Source organism: Podarcis muralis, chromosome 4 (genome assembly GCF_964188315.1).
Source record: "Podarcis muralis chromosome 4, rPodMur119.hap1.1, whole genome shotgun sequence".
Lineage (NCBI taxonomy): Eukaryota > Metazoa > Chordata > Lepidosauria > Squamata > Lacertidae > Podarcis > Podarcis muralis.
The window spans coordinates 68813698-68826270 of record NC_135658.1 but is presented as its reverse complement, the minus strand read 5'-3'; the positions used below and the strand labels follow the sequence as shown (position 1 = coordinate 68826270).

Sequence of the window (12573 nt, the reverse complement as noted above, 5' to 3'; positions counted from 1 at the left end):
GTCTTACTTTGACCCTATTTTTGGTCATTGTCCCATCATCCTTCTTATTGAGACCTTTTTTCCTTCATCTAGCAAAACCTTTTAGATCATTTGCATTGTTACCTGACCATCTACCGTTCTCTCACTATGACCAATGTAATAGTAAACAAAGCCTACATTCTATAAGTGTGTGTGTGTGTTTATGTGCACACAAACACACAAAATTTGCTAAAACTAGAAATGTATCCTGCCCCAAATCCAAGTAAAAAGAGGCACTAGAACTATCCCAACCCAACATTAATTCTTGCATAGCCCATCTAATAACTCACTTGGTGGAACATGAGACTCTTAATCTTAGGGTTGTGGGTTTGAGACCCACATTGGGCAAGAGTCCTGCATTGCAGGGATTGGACTAGATGACTCTCTTGGTTCCTTCCAACTTTACAATTCTATGATCTGTGCAACTTACAAACACAAGAAGCTACCCTATACCCCTCTAGCTCCACACTGTGTTCATTGACCACCAGCAGCTCTTTGGGATTACATCACTGGTTTTCCCCAGACCTACCTGAAGATGCCAGGGATTAAACCTGGAAGCTTCTGTATGCATAGTGGACGCTCTGTCCCTATATGATTACCCACTTACTCTGAGCTGGACTGCCAGCCACTTATTATAAGACAAACTTCATGGTCTCAAGTGAAGTGCAAAAGACCCTGTTTTCAGATGCCTCTAGTGATCAGCATTCAAATGCCTTCTTAGCTTGTGAGGAGGACATTGTAGCTCGGTATGAATTCCTCTTGCATTTGTGCTTTTGGCACCAAATGCCGTTGGTTTATTTGCGCTGGCTAGCTTCTGCTTGTCCTTTTCCTCCCTGTTAAACTCTGAGCCTTTACAGGTTTACATCACGGGGGCACTTTAACAGAGGTGTCTTCTCAGAGCCAATCAGCACAGGAAATACTGCGTCAGGTTTCAGAGGTTAAAAAATGACTGGAAAAAATTATAGTCCCCATTTCCTTAGATTCCGATTACATGTGTCCCTTAGAAGTGGAACCAGAAAGGAAGTGTGAAAGGAAATTCGTTGTCTACAAGTTTATTATATGTTGTCACAAAGGAAAAGTTAGCTATGGCAACAATTTCCCTCTTGCCCTGCCGCCATCTCATTCTCTCTCTCTCTCTCTCTTTCTCTCTCTCACACACTTAGCAAAGCTATACTACATGTAACAATATTTAAACAGCTGGACAATACTGGTTGAGCACAGTTTCCACTTACCTAGTATATTTATTCAATGCCCGATTGACAGTAAAATAGTGGGGAAAGGTTGCCAACCATATCTTCTCTCTTCTGCTTTCAAAATTTAATTTCCACGGGCTTTTTGCTATTGCAAAGCATTGCTTTTATAGCACCCAGTAGGAACGAGCTGCAAACCTTATCCAAATAGAAGAGAGCTTCGTGGAATGTTTTCAAAGGCATGTATACTCGGTCAAAGCAGTTTACTTGGTTGACAGCAGAGACATTGACCATGACCAAAGGCAGAGAAATACTGTGGGACTCATTCGCAAAGGCCAACCTTAGCGTCCCCCTTCCCGCTGCCTTACAGCAAAAAGATTACCTCCCCTGCCCCACACAACTACGTTGCTTTACCAAGTACATTTGGCCACTTTCTCTGGAAATGAGGTCAGAGGCAGAACACAAGAAGCGTTGGGAACATGCATTGAATGCAGGCTTCCTGGAGCAGTTGGCTAGATGGCTACAGCATCTTGGAACCATTAATGCACCTTGCATGTATCCACCTGTTTGGAGGAAATCAGTCACTGTGATCTGATGATGAGTGGCTAAGGACTGGTGATTTGGCCATTCTATTGACTGGTCAATTATTGTCAAATGGTTGTAAATTCAGCAATTCTTTAAGGTTTGGGTTTGATTTCGGTGTTTGTTTGTGTGTGTTTTTTGTAAGTTAGCAATTTTAAAGATTTGCATCCAGCTAGGCAGAGTAATCCAGTCAGTAGCAGACTTTTGGCTCTGCAATTTCAGCGGTGCCCTGTGTGACACTAGAATTCAGGGGCCCTGCCTCTCAAGCTCCGTTCTACAGTATTGTTGCGCCGCCTCCTGCAGCTTGGAGCCCACATGAGTCAGGCAACCCTAAAACACCTCTAACACAGTTTTGATTCCTTGAAGGGGAATCCAAGAAGGGGCTGAGTGGGTATTGCTCTGATAGCCATTCTAGGTGGGAAAAGTCTACCTGAGACTTTGATAAAGAATGCTGTTCAAAAGTTTTCTGTTGTGGCTCTGTTGTGAAACTACCCAGTGTTAAGCCCTCATAGAATGTTAACAGATAAACTGTTATGTACTGAGTTGAATAGGATCCAAATTGTAGCAGTCTGATTGGTCTGAGAACAATAGGATTCAGAATGCAGCAGTCTGATTAGTCCTAGAACAATAGGATCCAGAAGGCAGCAGTCTGATTGGTCCGCAGGAGCCACCCAATCCAACTCCAGGTGGAAGTGAATCCGCAAACCTGATTGGCCTACAGGAGACTCCCGGAATTAGCCAATCACGTGGGGCCCATTGTGTAAATAATGTATATAAAGCAGACATTTCGGGAGAACTTTTTGTAACTAAATGCACATACAAAAACCTATTAACACACCCATAAAATCAGCCACGTTACCTGGCACCCATCTGTCATGAAGTATTATCCTAAACTTGTGTCCTAAATTTGATACCTGAGGTGGAGCATTCAGCCTTCTTCATGAATTGGTCTGAACTGTTTATCTCTCTTCACACCCAATAACAAAGGAGCATGTGAGTAAACTTAGTCTGCTGGAGCACATCCACACAAAGAAATATTACAATGTTGTGCCACCCCTTCCATTGCTTTTAGACAGTAGCTACTGGGACTGAATCCCACTGTCAGGAATCCTAGAATAAACACACGAATCCAAATATTGTGGAAGGAGTTTAGGAGAATCCTTTTCAAAGACTGCTTTAAAGCAGACAACTACACTTCTGGTGCAAATAAAGTGAGGGTAAAACTGCAGCGTACTCAAATGTGTCCTGGAGAAAATGACCAAAGGCAGATATGGACAATATATTACTTTATTTATTTTGGCAGCTGGAATTCCCAGGCATGGACGTCATCATCTACTCATCTTAATTTATCCGCAGGAATTTGTACAGCTCAGAGCCAAATACATCTTTTAAATGAAACCTTATGCTCAAGGTCACTTTTTCAGTCTACAAAAAATTGTCAATAAGCCAGTGTAACTTGAAATAACAACAAATTTGCATAAATACATCTCCCCCCCCCCCCGAAGCTTTGGCTCACAGAGGCAGACATTTAGGAAGGGTTAAAGCTGTTCCATAGGTCTATGAGAATCTTGTAGGTAACTTCACTTACCTATAGGACTGTGCTATGGGAAAACCTACTTTGTGATCTTTGCCAATGAAGAAACTAGCAACACAATCCTAACCATGTCTGCTGAGAAGGTCCTATTGAATTTCATTGCCTTTACTCCTGAGTCAGTGGGTTTATAATTGCAGCCTAAGTTATCAAAACACAACACTGCATAAAAAGGAAAATACAGTATACGTGAAACAGCATTTGCTGAGTGGAAGTGCAGTTTCCTTTGGTAAGGCAGTGATTCCTTTGCCTTTTTTGAAGCCACTGAACCTAAATGTTTCCTGCCGTGGTTTAGCCACAACAGCTACTAATGAATTAATGAGTCACTATTATTAATGTGAACTTGGCATTTCAAGTGTTTGGTTTTTCAGGAAATTTCGATCATGGAATCAAGAACAAATGAAACCTCAGCAGGCAGAATCTCAAAATGCCATTTGATTAGACTGCTGCTGAATTAAATTGATCTATGCTGGATTCAATTTAATAACCAGATGCTAGCCAGACTCATTGGAAATCTGATTTTCAAAAGAAGCTGTTCTTTTAAAAATAGCAGTCAGGAACTTTCCCCCAACCCCCAAGTACAGTGAATGGCACTATTAGAGAGAGATACTCAATTGAATCAGTGGAGATGAATGTTATTTTCTTTGTGCTTTGCCCAAGAGTTGTCACAGGGCTCAGTGGGCTGGAAAAGGATCTGCTGCAGGAAGGGCTGAAACAGAGCAGGGGAGATTGGAAAGGGGACTGGGAGATGTGGAAGTTGGGCTTGCATATTCATCATACATGTAAAGACAATCTAACACCTGTCTGTTGGACAAGCCGTGCTATTTTGAATGTAATAAATAAGTAGTACATGAGTTGGGATCTTTAGAATTGTGGTGGGTTAGGAAGGGAAGTATCTGGAGCGGTTAGTGGAAGTAGGATAACCAGGTAGGGGGAGGACTGGGACTGGATAGCAGAAAGGAAGACCTGCAGGCTGCTAGATTAGAGGTTTTCAACCTTTTTGAGTCCACAGCTCCCTTGACCAACTACCTTCTTTCTGTGACACCCCTGTGGGGCTCAGGAGCCCAGTTATGGCAGCCTCTCACCCTTTTTCAAACAGCCTATTCAAACAGCCAAACAACCTATTTGTGGAGTGTTCCCTCAGCCCCCTCTCCTCTCCTCTCTTCTTGGGAGTCCTTTGGGCAGCTGCTGCCACCGCCCTTGGTCTCTGAGCTGCCCCCCCCTGCCCCAAAGAGAGGTCCCAGGGCTGCTGCAAATAACAGCTGTGCAAGCCTTTGGGAAGCAGAGACACAAGAGGGTATCAGAGGAGGGAGGGAAGGAAAGAGGCACAGAGGCCAGTGTTGCCCATGGCACCCCTGACCATCATTCAAGGCACCCCAGGGTGCCACGGCACTCTGGTTGAAAACCACTGTGCTAGATCATATGAAAGGCTTACCTAGAATGGCCAACAATGGCCCAAAAGATGCCTATAAGAAAACCACAAACAGAACACGAGGGCAATAACCCCCTCCTACAATTGTTCCTAGCGCTGTACCAAAAATATCACTGCTACTACTACTTTTCACTATTCTTCCTCAATGAATGACAGAATTTGCATTCAAAATTATCAAAGTGGAGAGAAAAATTCAGTGAAGTTCTCCTGGGCTAACCTTGCTTTCAAGGGGTTTTGTGAATGTCCTACATTTTGTGGATCATCTCTCTGAGGGTTGCATCCTTAGCTGAGGTCTCCTGTAAAGGCATTGCTATTTTTTTAAAAAAAGCAAAGTATTTCTTTTCATTTTTAAAGGATTTTTTTTTAAAAAAAACAAAACATCCAAATCAGCAAGTGCATGGAAACATGTTATCCAGCCTTCCTATCATCCCATGCACCAATTAAAATCCAGTGAAAGATATCATAAATGATTTCTCCTATGGTGATTTTTTCAGATCAAGAAAAGCTGGTGTAATTGCAGAGTGTTCCGCTGGATCAAGCCAAAAGGCTCTCCCCACTTGGGATTCCCAGCAACAGGTAGTTGGAGGCATTTGTAGAACATAGCCGTTATGGCTAGTAGCCATTGATAGCCTTATTATACATGTAGCTCCATCCTTTTTTAAAGGCCTCCAAGTCGATGGTTATCACTGCCTCTTGTGGAACAAAGTTCCATCGTTGAACCATATGCTGTGTGATTGTTCCCTATTCAGATATTTAATGGAAAGAAAAACAGACGCCACGCTTGGCCAACTTGGAATCATAAGGTTTGCTCTACCCCACCCAAATTCTAACATGGCGTGTGAATGAGGCAAAGAACCAGAAGCCTGTTTTGTGTCTGTGGGGGCTTTCAAGAAACTAGAGGACAGGTTCTGGCACAGCGCAAGTTGTTTTCCAGTGGTTGGCATTCTGTACTCTATGGAACCCGATACTTGAGAAGTCAGCGCAGTTACAGTAAATGTCACTAGTTGGCACTAAAGATATTGGAGCTATATAAAATGTAACAAACAAAGTAAGATGGTCTTTTCAACTGTGCAATCCCAGAGTCGGCAGCGGCTGCTTCTTCTTCTTGCACAGCAACCACAGCAGAACATTGCAATTCAGAGACATGGTTTTGTTAAATAAGACCAGGTGAAACAGAATGGAGGAACTCTTTCCAAAACATTCCAAGAGAGCTGTTGGACCTCTATGCCCTATATAGACACAAATACTATTTTCTGATGGTGTTATGTGAATGTTCCATGAAACCAACCAGGCAAACTACAATTTTCACTTGAATTTAAAATGGAATGTTTCTAAACTTAGAAGTGACAAGAAGGAAAAAGATAAAGAAATCTGCTTGTCAGAGAGAAAGATTTGGACCTCTGCTACCTTTTTTTAAAAAAGATGCCAGCACTATTTCTGAACATGACTCATTCTTTCAGTATTTCTGTGGTTCTCCACAGCGAGGGTAACTGGCTGCATTCACTGACCACAAACTGCTCAAATGTTTTAATTTCAACGAAAAAAATTGAAAACATATTGCGCCAGGCTAACCACCAGTAGTGGCATGCTCATAAAAAAACAACTCATTTGGACTGCCTGCCACATCAGAGCAGAATTAGGTTCAAATTAGAAACTGTCACAACATCTAACTGCAAAGTAACAGTAAACAGGACTGGGAAAGACAGTGCCTGGGAAAGACAGGGAATGCAGTTTGCTTATAGGCTATCAAAATCTGAACTGTTGGCAGGACTGTTCATATCCGAATAATGGGTTGAAGGGTCATGAGCTTCCTCCCTAAGGAAAATTGGTAAAGCTACAGCAAGATGCTCACTGAGTCACAGTTTGTGCTTGGACACAGAATCTCTCACAGCTTGTAGCTGGTGGTGCATGGCTTTGCAAGACACATAGCATTCCTGAGATCAGTGTTCCATGTTCACCAGAAATGATCTGAAAAGAGCCTGATCTCTCCACCAGCAGATGCTCTCTCAGGTTTCCTTGACAGCAGATGTGGGAACTGTGAGGGTAAGACACATGTACTGCAAGAGAGGAGAGGAAGTGGAGAGCACAAACTCTTGTACCAAAGCAGAATAAAGTGATGCTCAAATACCATAGTTCCCAGGATTGCTTAATAATACAAGGAATAACACATGTTATTAGAAGTGAGATCCAGGTCCACAGAGTGACTAGGAAATCAGAAATAGTAAGATGAGAGACAGAGCAGCTTAAATTCCCAAGCATGTTAAATTTTTCCAACCATGAAGCAGACAAATGGGAAAGATTTAAATAGCAGTTTGACCTGTTCGTGGAAATGAATGGAGCTGATATGAGTAAGGGAAGTTTCTAAATATATATTGAATCTTGCAGGGCTCCAAACAATTGGTTCCTTTAATACTTTTTCACTAAAAAGTCTAAATATGACATTGCGGTAAACAAGTTTGAGGAACTCGGGGCAGGGGGGCAGAGGCCTTTGAGAAGTATGTTTCTCATACAAGAACACAACATGAAGAATTGTTTCAGTTTTGTTCCGATCTGCAAAGGCTGAACTAAACATGGAGATCTTGCTGACTCAATAAAAAAAGAATCAAATTGTCTGAGGAGTACATTATTGCAAAATCAGAGGCAGACTGCTGGAAATGAACGCTTTTACTTTGGCAAAGGCAAGCGAAGTGTCCCTGACTGCAGAAATCACACAAAAGAGGGTAGATTTGTTGCAGGCAGAGAGTTCTACTGAATATGTGTGCCAATGTTAGTGATGAGGAGAACCCTAAATTTGATCATATGGAACAACAAGCAGACAGTACCCAGAGCTGCTGGGTCTATGGCTGCCTGGGACTGCAAAAACTACAATGTCCAACACTTGGTGAGTCCTAATACATAGTTAGAAGGTGACACAAGTTGTGCAGATATGTCCTACCCAATCAAGAACAAAGAAGCAGAATGGTAGAAACCATTAAAAGCTCCAAGATTTCTAGTCGAGCAAGTGGCGTTTTATGGGAGCCACGAATAAGGTGTAAATAATAGAAAAGGGGTCTGTCTTATAGAGTTATTTTGCCAGAGGTATAAGGTGCACTGTAGAAATGTTAAATATAATCTATCTCTTGAGGGAAAGATAAAGTATGTACGTGTCATGAAGCACTTTGGAAAAGGAAAGACAATGTACCAGAAGCATTCTAACTAGTTGCTCTGCCCTTGCAGGAATGCCTGTGACCTTCCTGGATGCAAATTTGTTTCAACTTCTCTTTCCATCTCCCACTCTCAGAACAGCTAATACAGTGAAGCTGACATGTTGCCTAATAAGAGCAGAGTGGGCAACCTATATTCATAATTAAGGGAGCCTCTAATCAAGGATGTTCTGGATTCCATCAAGAAAAGGGGGAAAGTGCTGAATAATCTAGTTGACACGGTCTAATTATAGATGATCTTCCTGATGAAATTGAGTCCTTCAGCCCAGTTGCTACTCATGGCTTTGCTAACATGCTCAGGACAATATTAACCAGGAAAATAAATATGCCAAGCGCAGGTCCTATGGGTTGTTGATGCAGACCCCCCTATGATGTGCTGGTCTTTCTCACTGGAGCAGCCTTACACATAGGCCCGTAAGTCCCTGTTAGTGTAATTGCCTTCTGGAGAGGAAGATTCAGAGCATCTTGATAATAATGAAACATTTTTGGTTCCTTCAGAAATAGCACAAATTGTATGGCCATGGAGTCTCCACAGGTGAAGGAACTATGGATTTACTCTTCATCAGTATCTGATTGAATTACAAAAATATTAAAGCTGGTTGGGTGAAAGGCAGGGCTCCTAATATACTCAAGAATTACAAACGTGTTAGATTCAACTTACAAACTGATTGATTCTGAGTTTTGGCAGCATTATATTCAAAATGCAAGCTGGATCAGGCTCCCTTTTTGTTTATGGTTTTCATGTTCAAAGATCATTCTGAGTAGGGTCTTCTTTTGTTAGTAACTTGTACATAGCTATAGAATTAGTTTTATATGATATAGAGAGGGTCAAAATGTTGTAATTTTTGCACTACTGTTGTTGTTATTTTATTTTGATTCACCATAAGGTCCCAGGTGTGCCACAATAATTTAAAATACAGCATTAGAAACAGTTTTGAATGAATTTCATATTGTTATTAATTCATCATCAAATACAGTAATAGTAGTGGAAAAGATGCAGAATATATAAAAAATGTTGCAAGTGTTTTACATATGACTCTATCTTATACAATTGATTTAGTTAAGTGTACTTCACTTTCTCTCCTAGATGGCAAACCCTCTCATTATAATTCCTTCCGTCTTAAACACTTGGGTTAAGTAATATACGTAATGCATAAATGCTCATCCCTGTTCCAAAATATTTTAAATCTCTTCTATTCAGTGATGACCAGTTTTTCTCTTCTAAAGTGCTTATGGAAACTGATTAAGTGCTCTGACACAATGCTTTGTATGGAAGGAGAACTCTGACTTATGTGGCAAGGAGGCCTAGCAGTACAGTCGTACCTTGGAAGTTGAACGGAATCCATTTTCAAACTAAGCTGTTTGAAAACCAAGGTATGACTGTATATGAAAAGAGACATCACCACAGGGGAAATGTAAGAATGCCCAAAAGAACGTTCACAGTATTATACAACAGCAGTTTTCCATGACTGGAAATGATGGCTGAATGAGGAATCAATTGAAGTCTCCCCCCCCCCCCAAAAAAGAAAAAAAAGTTTATAAAGAAAAATTGTTATATTGGGAATTAGTGTAAATTAATGAATATTGGGGAAAATGTTGGAATGAAACTATCTGGCTTTAGTGGAGATGATATAAGGAGTTATGTATAAATAAGTTTTAAGTTTTAAGGTATTTTATGGTAAGATAAGGTTAAATAAATTGAGGTAAATTGAATAACAGAATATGGTGAAAGATGGAAAGGATCTGTTGAGTTAAGTAATAGGTTAGACGGTTAAGATAAATTGTTTAATAAAAAGTTAGAAAGATGGAAAGAATTTGCTGAAACAACTAATTAAGCTAGAATACAAAAAGGGAGGTGTGAGGAGGTCAATGAAACAAGCAAATGAAAGGTAATGATAGGCAAAAAGGGATTGGTATTTTTTTCTTTTTTCTTTTTTTGTTGTGATGATGTATTGATTTTTTTATGTATTTTTTCTTTTTTTTCCTTTTCATATATTGTGGTGTTGTTTTTTCTTATTTTTTCTTTTTTCTCTTTCTCTTTCTTTCTGTAATCTTGAAACTATTAATAAATATTATTTCAAAAAGAAAAAGAAAAAGAAGAAGTCTTCTGAAATACAGCATGATATAGCAAATGCAATTCAGGTGGGATCCTAAAGCCCTCCCACCTGCTTCCCAAACCCAGTAAGCACTTACTCAGCTTTGGGAAGGAAGCAGAAAGACCTTAGGACTCTGTCAGAGCCCTCACACTTCCTTCCCAAAGCAAGGCAAGTGTTTGCCAGGCTTTGAGAAGATGCTCTCCTTAGCTCCATCATCACTCAGTCTGAGTGAACTGCTGGCACTGCCCTAAAACTGCCTCTGGTAGCTGGTCATGAATCCCTCATCAGCATGTGAAAGTAAACTACTTGTTAAATTTGTATGTGGCAAAAATAACATAAGCATACACACTGACTCACAGCCAGGCATATTCCATAGAAATCAATGGGACTTGGGCCTGGTTCAGAGATGGAGCCTGGAAACATCCTCTGCACGACCAAAAACTTCCACCTTCCAGAGATCAGTTTTCTAACCACTACTGTACCTCTTCTAGCTTTCCCTCCACACCAGCCTTCTCCAAGCTGGTGCCTCCAAATGTCATGGATTCCAGCTCCCGTCAGCCCCAGTCAGCATGGATAGTGATCAAGGAACATGGGAGGTGCAGCCCAAAATATTTGGGGAGCCCCAGATTGGAGAAGGTTGGTCTTTAATATCATCGCCCACACTCTCACGCAGCTTTCAGCAGAACAGAGATCCCTTTTCATCTCCAGACAGGAAATTATAGCATCGTGGCAATGTTATGAGCAATTTCCAGGCAGACTGACGGCATCAATGGCCCAGAAGATAGCTGGCGAAAGCGCTTTCTACTTGTATGTAGCATTTGTCATAGAAGCTGCTGCAGCCAGCTGAATGCCTCTGGCCAAATGTAGACGAAGTTCAGGCTGCTTGTGTCAGCCAGGCTTGAAATAAGTTGGGATAGCTGCTCATGATTTTGAACAATGTGATCCCTTTTGCAGTTAAAAAACAGAGGAGGGGGGATGTAATGTAAACAGCACAGAAGCCACTTGCTCCTGAGAGTCCCCCAAAGAGGTACTCAACACTGCTTCTTTTGTTTGTGTGAATTCAACCTAAAGCTAGCGGAGATATCCCAATGAACTGACCCTGCTTTTCTGAGTCACATTAGTATCAATAATTACTGATGGATTTTTGCTTTCTGTGGTATGGATGCTTTCCCCCTTCTCTCATGCTGGCACATTTTACAAAGGTTTCACGCAAATCTTTCTACAGCTCCCCTAGGAGAAAAAGAAACCCCAAGTTTGAACTCACTTCCCCTCCAGCATGAAAATAATTATGGTAATTATAAATTATTTGTCTCATTGCATTCTCTCATCTTGCTCTCTTTTACATGCTGTGGGTAAGACTTTTCCTCCACCCCAGATTGCATCAAATCATGGTGTAACATGCCATTTGGCATCCCTGGAGCAAGAAAAATATGACTGCAGCTTACTCAGGGAAGCACGTGATATGAAGAAATGGCAAAGAAGATTTTCATGCCCCCTTTTCACACTTGCAGCAGCTCTCTTCACAGGTATCCATTTGTGGATGTGATGAATAGGATTCAAGAGAGCTTAGTGCAGCATTTTGTCCTAACAACTATCTTTTGAAGTAGGGAAGAGGAAAGATCATGAGATGGCCAAATGAATTTCACAACCGAGTGGGGAATTTGGATCGAGAGTTCCTACATTTCTAACACCAGCGCCCATGCCAAACTGATGTCCATGACATTATCTGCTCAGCATCTCTTTGTTATCAGGTGTCACAGCCTGATCATGCCTACTTTATTTTGGAATGACGCCAAACGATCTTCTGTGTATGCAGAGCCAAGATGCAATCTCAGTTCTGTTTATTCCGATCTGCCCTCTAGCTATTGATTCTGCTTTGAACCTTGGGATGAGTCAAGGACCTTGGAATCTACTCCTGGTCCAATTTTCCTACCACCTGGCTTGAAATAAAGGAGGAGAAATCTTTCACCTATGTGACACTTGGAATGCAAGATCAAAACTACAAATGGAAGGGATAATTTCTAGATATGTGGCTTGGAATAAGGAATCTCCACTGTGGAAACTAGAATATGAGAGGGCCCTTAAAAAGGATTGACATCTCTCCGGCCTATGGAACACCCATACACTGAAATGTCTGGTCTTCTTACCTTTAAACTGAAGGTATAAACATTTATGGGACGCAGGTGGCGCTGTGGGTAAAACCTCAGCGCCTAGGACTTGCCAATTGCATGGTCGACGGTTCGAATCCCCGCGGCGGGGTGAGCTCCCGTCTTTCGGTCCCAGCTCCTGTCCACCTAGCAGTTCGAAAGCACCCCTAAGTGCAAGTAGATAAATAGGTACCGCTTTATAGCGGGAAGGTAAACGGCGTTTCTGTGTGCTGCGCTGGTGCTGGCTCACCAGAGCAGCTTCGTCACGCTGGCCACATGACCCGGAAGTGTCTCCGGACAGCGCCGGCCCCTGG

General features: G+C 41.7%; 1 long non-coding RNA gene across 1 annotated transcript in view; it reads right to left on the bottom strand.

Annotated features, from left to right (window-relative positions):
* Window positions 1-1458, bottom strand: part of LOC144327532 (uncharacterized) — a 48207-nt gene extending 46749 nt beyond the window's left edge. Inside the window, exon 1 of the long non-coding RNA XR_013392641.1 lies at window positions 1251-1458. This is a non-coding gene — a long non-coding RNA (uncharacterized LOC144327532). The remainder of the gene's footprint in view (window positions 1-1250) is intronic.
* Window positions 1459-12573: the final 11115 nt, after the last annotated feature.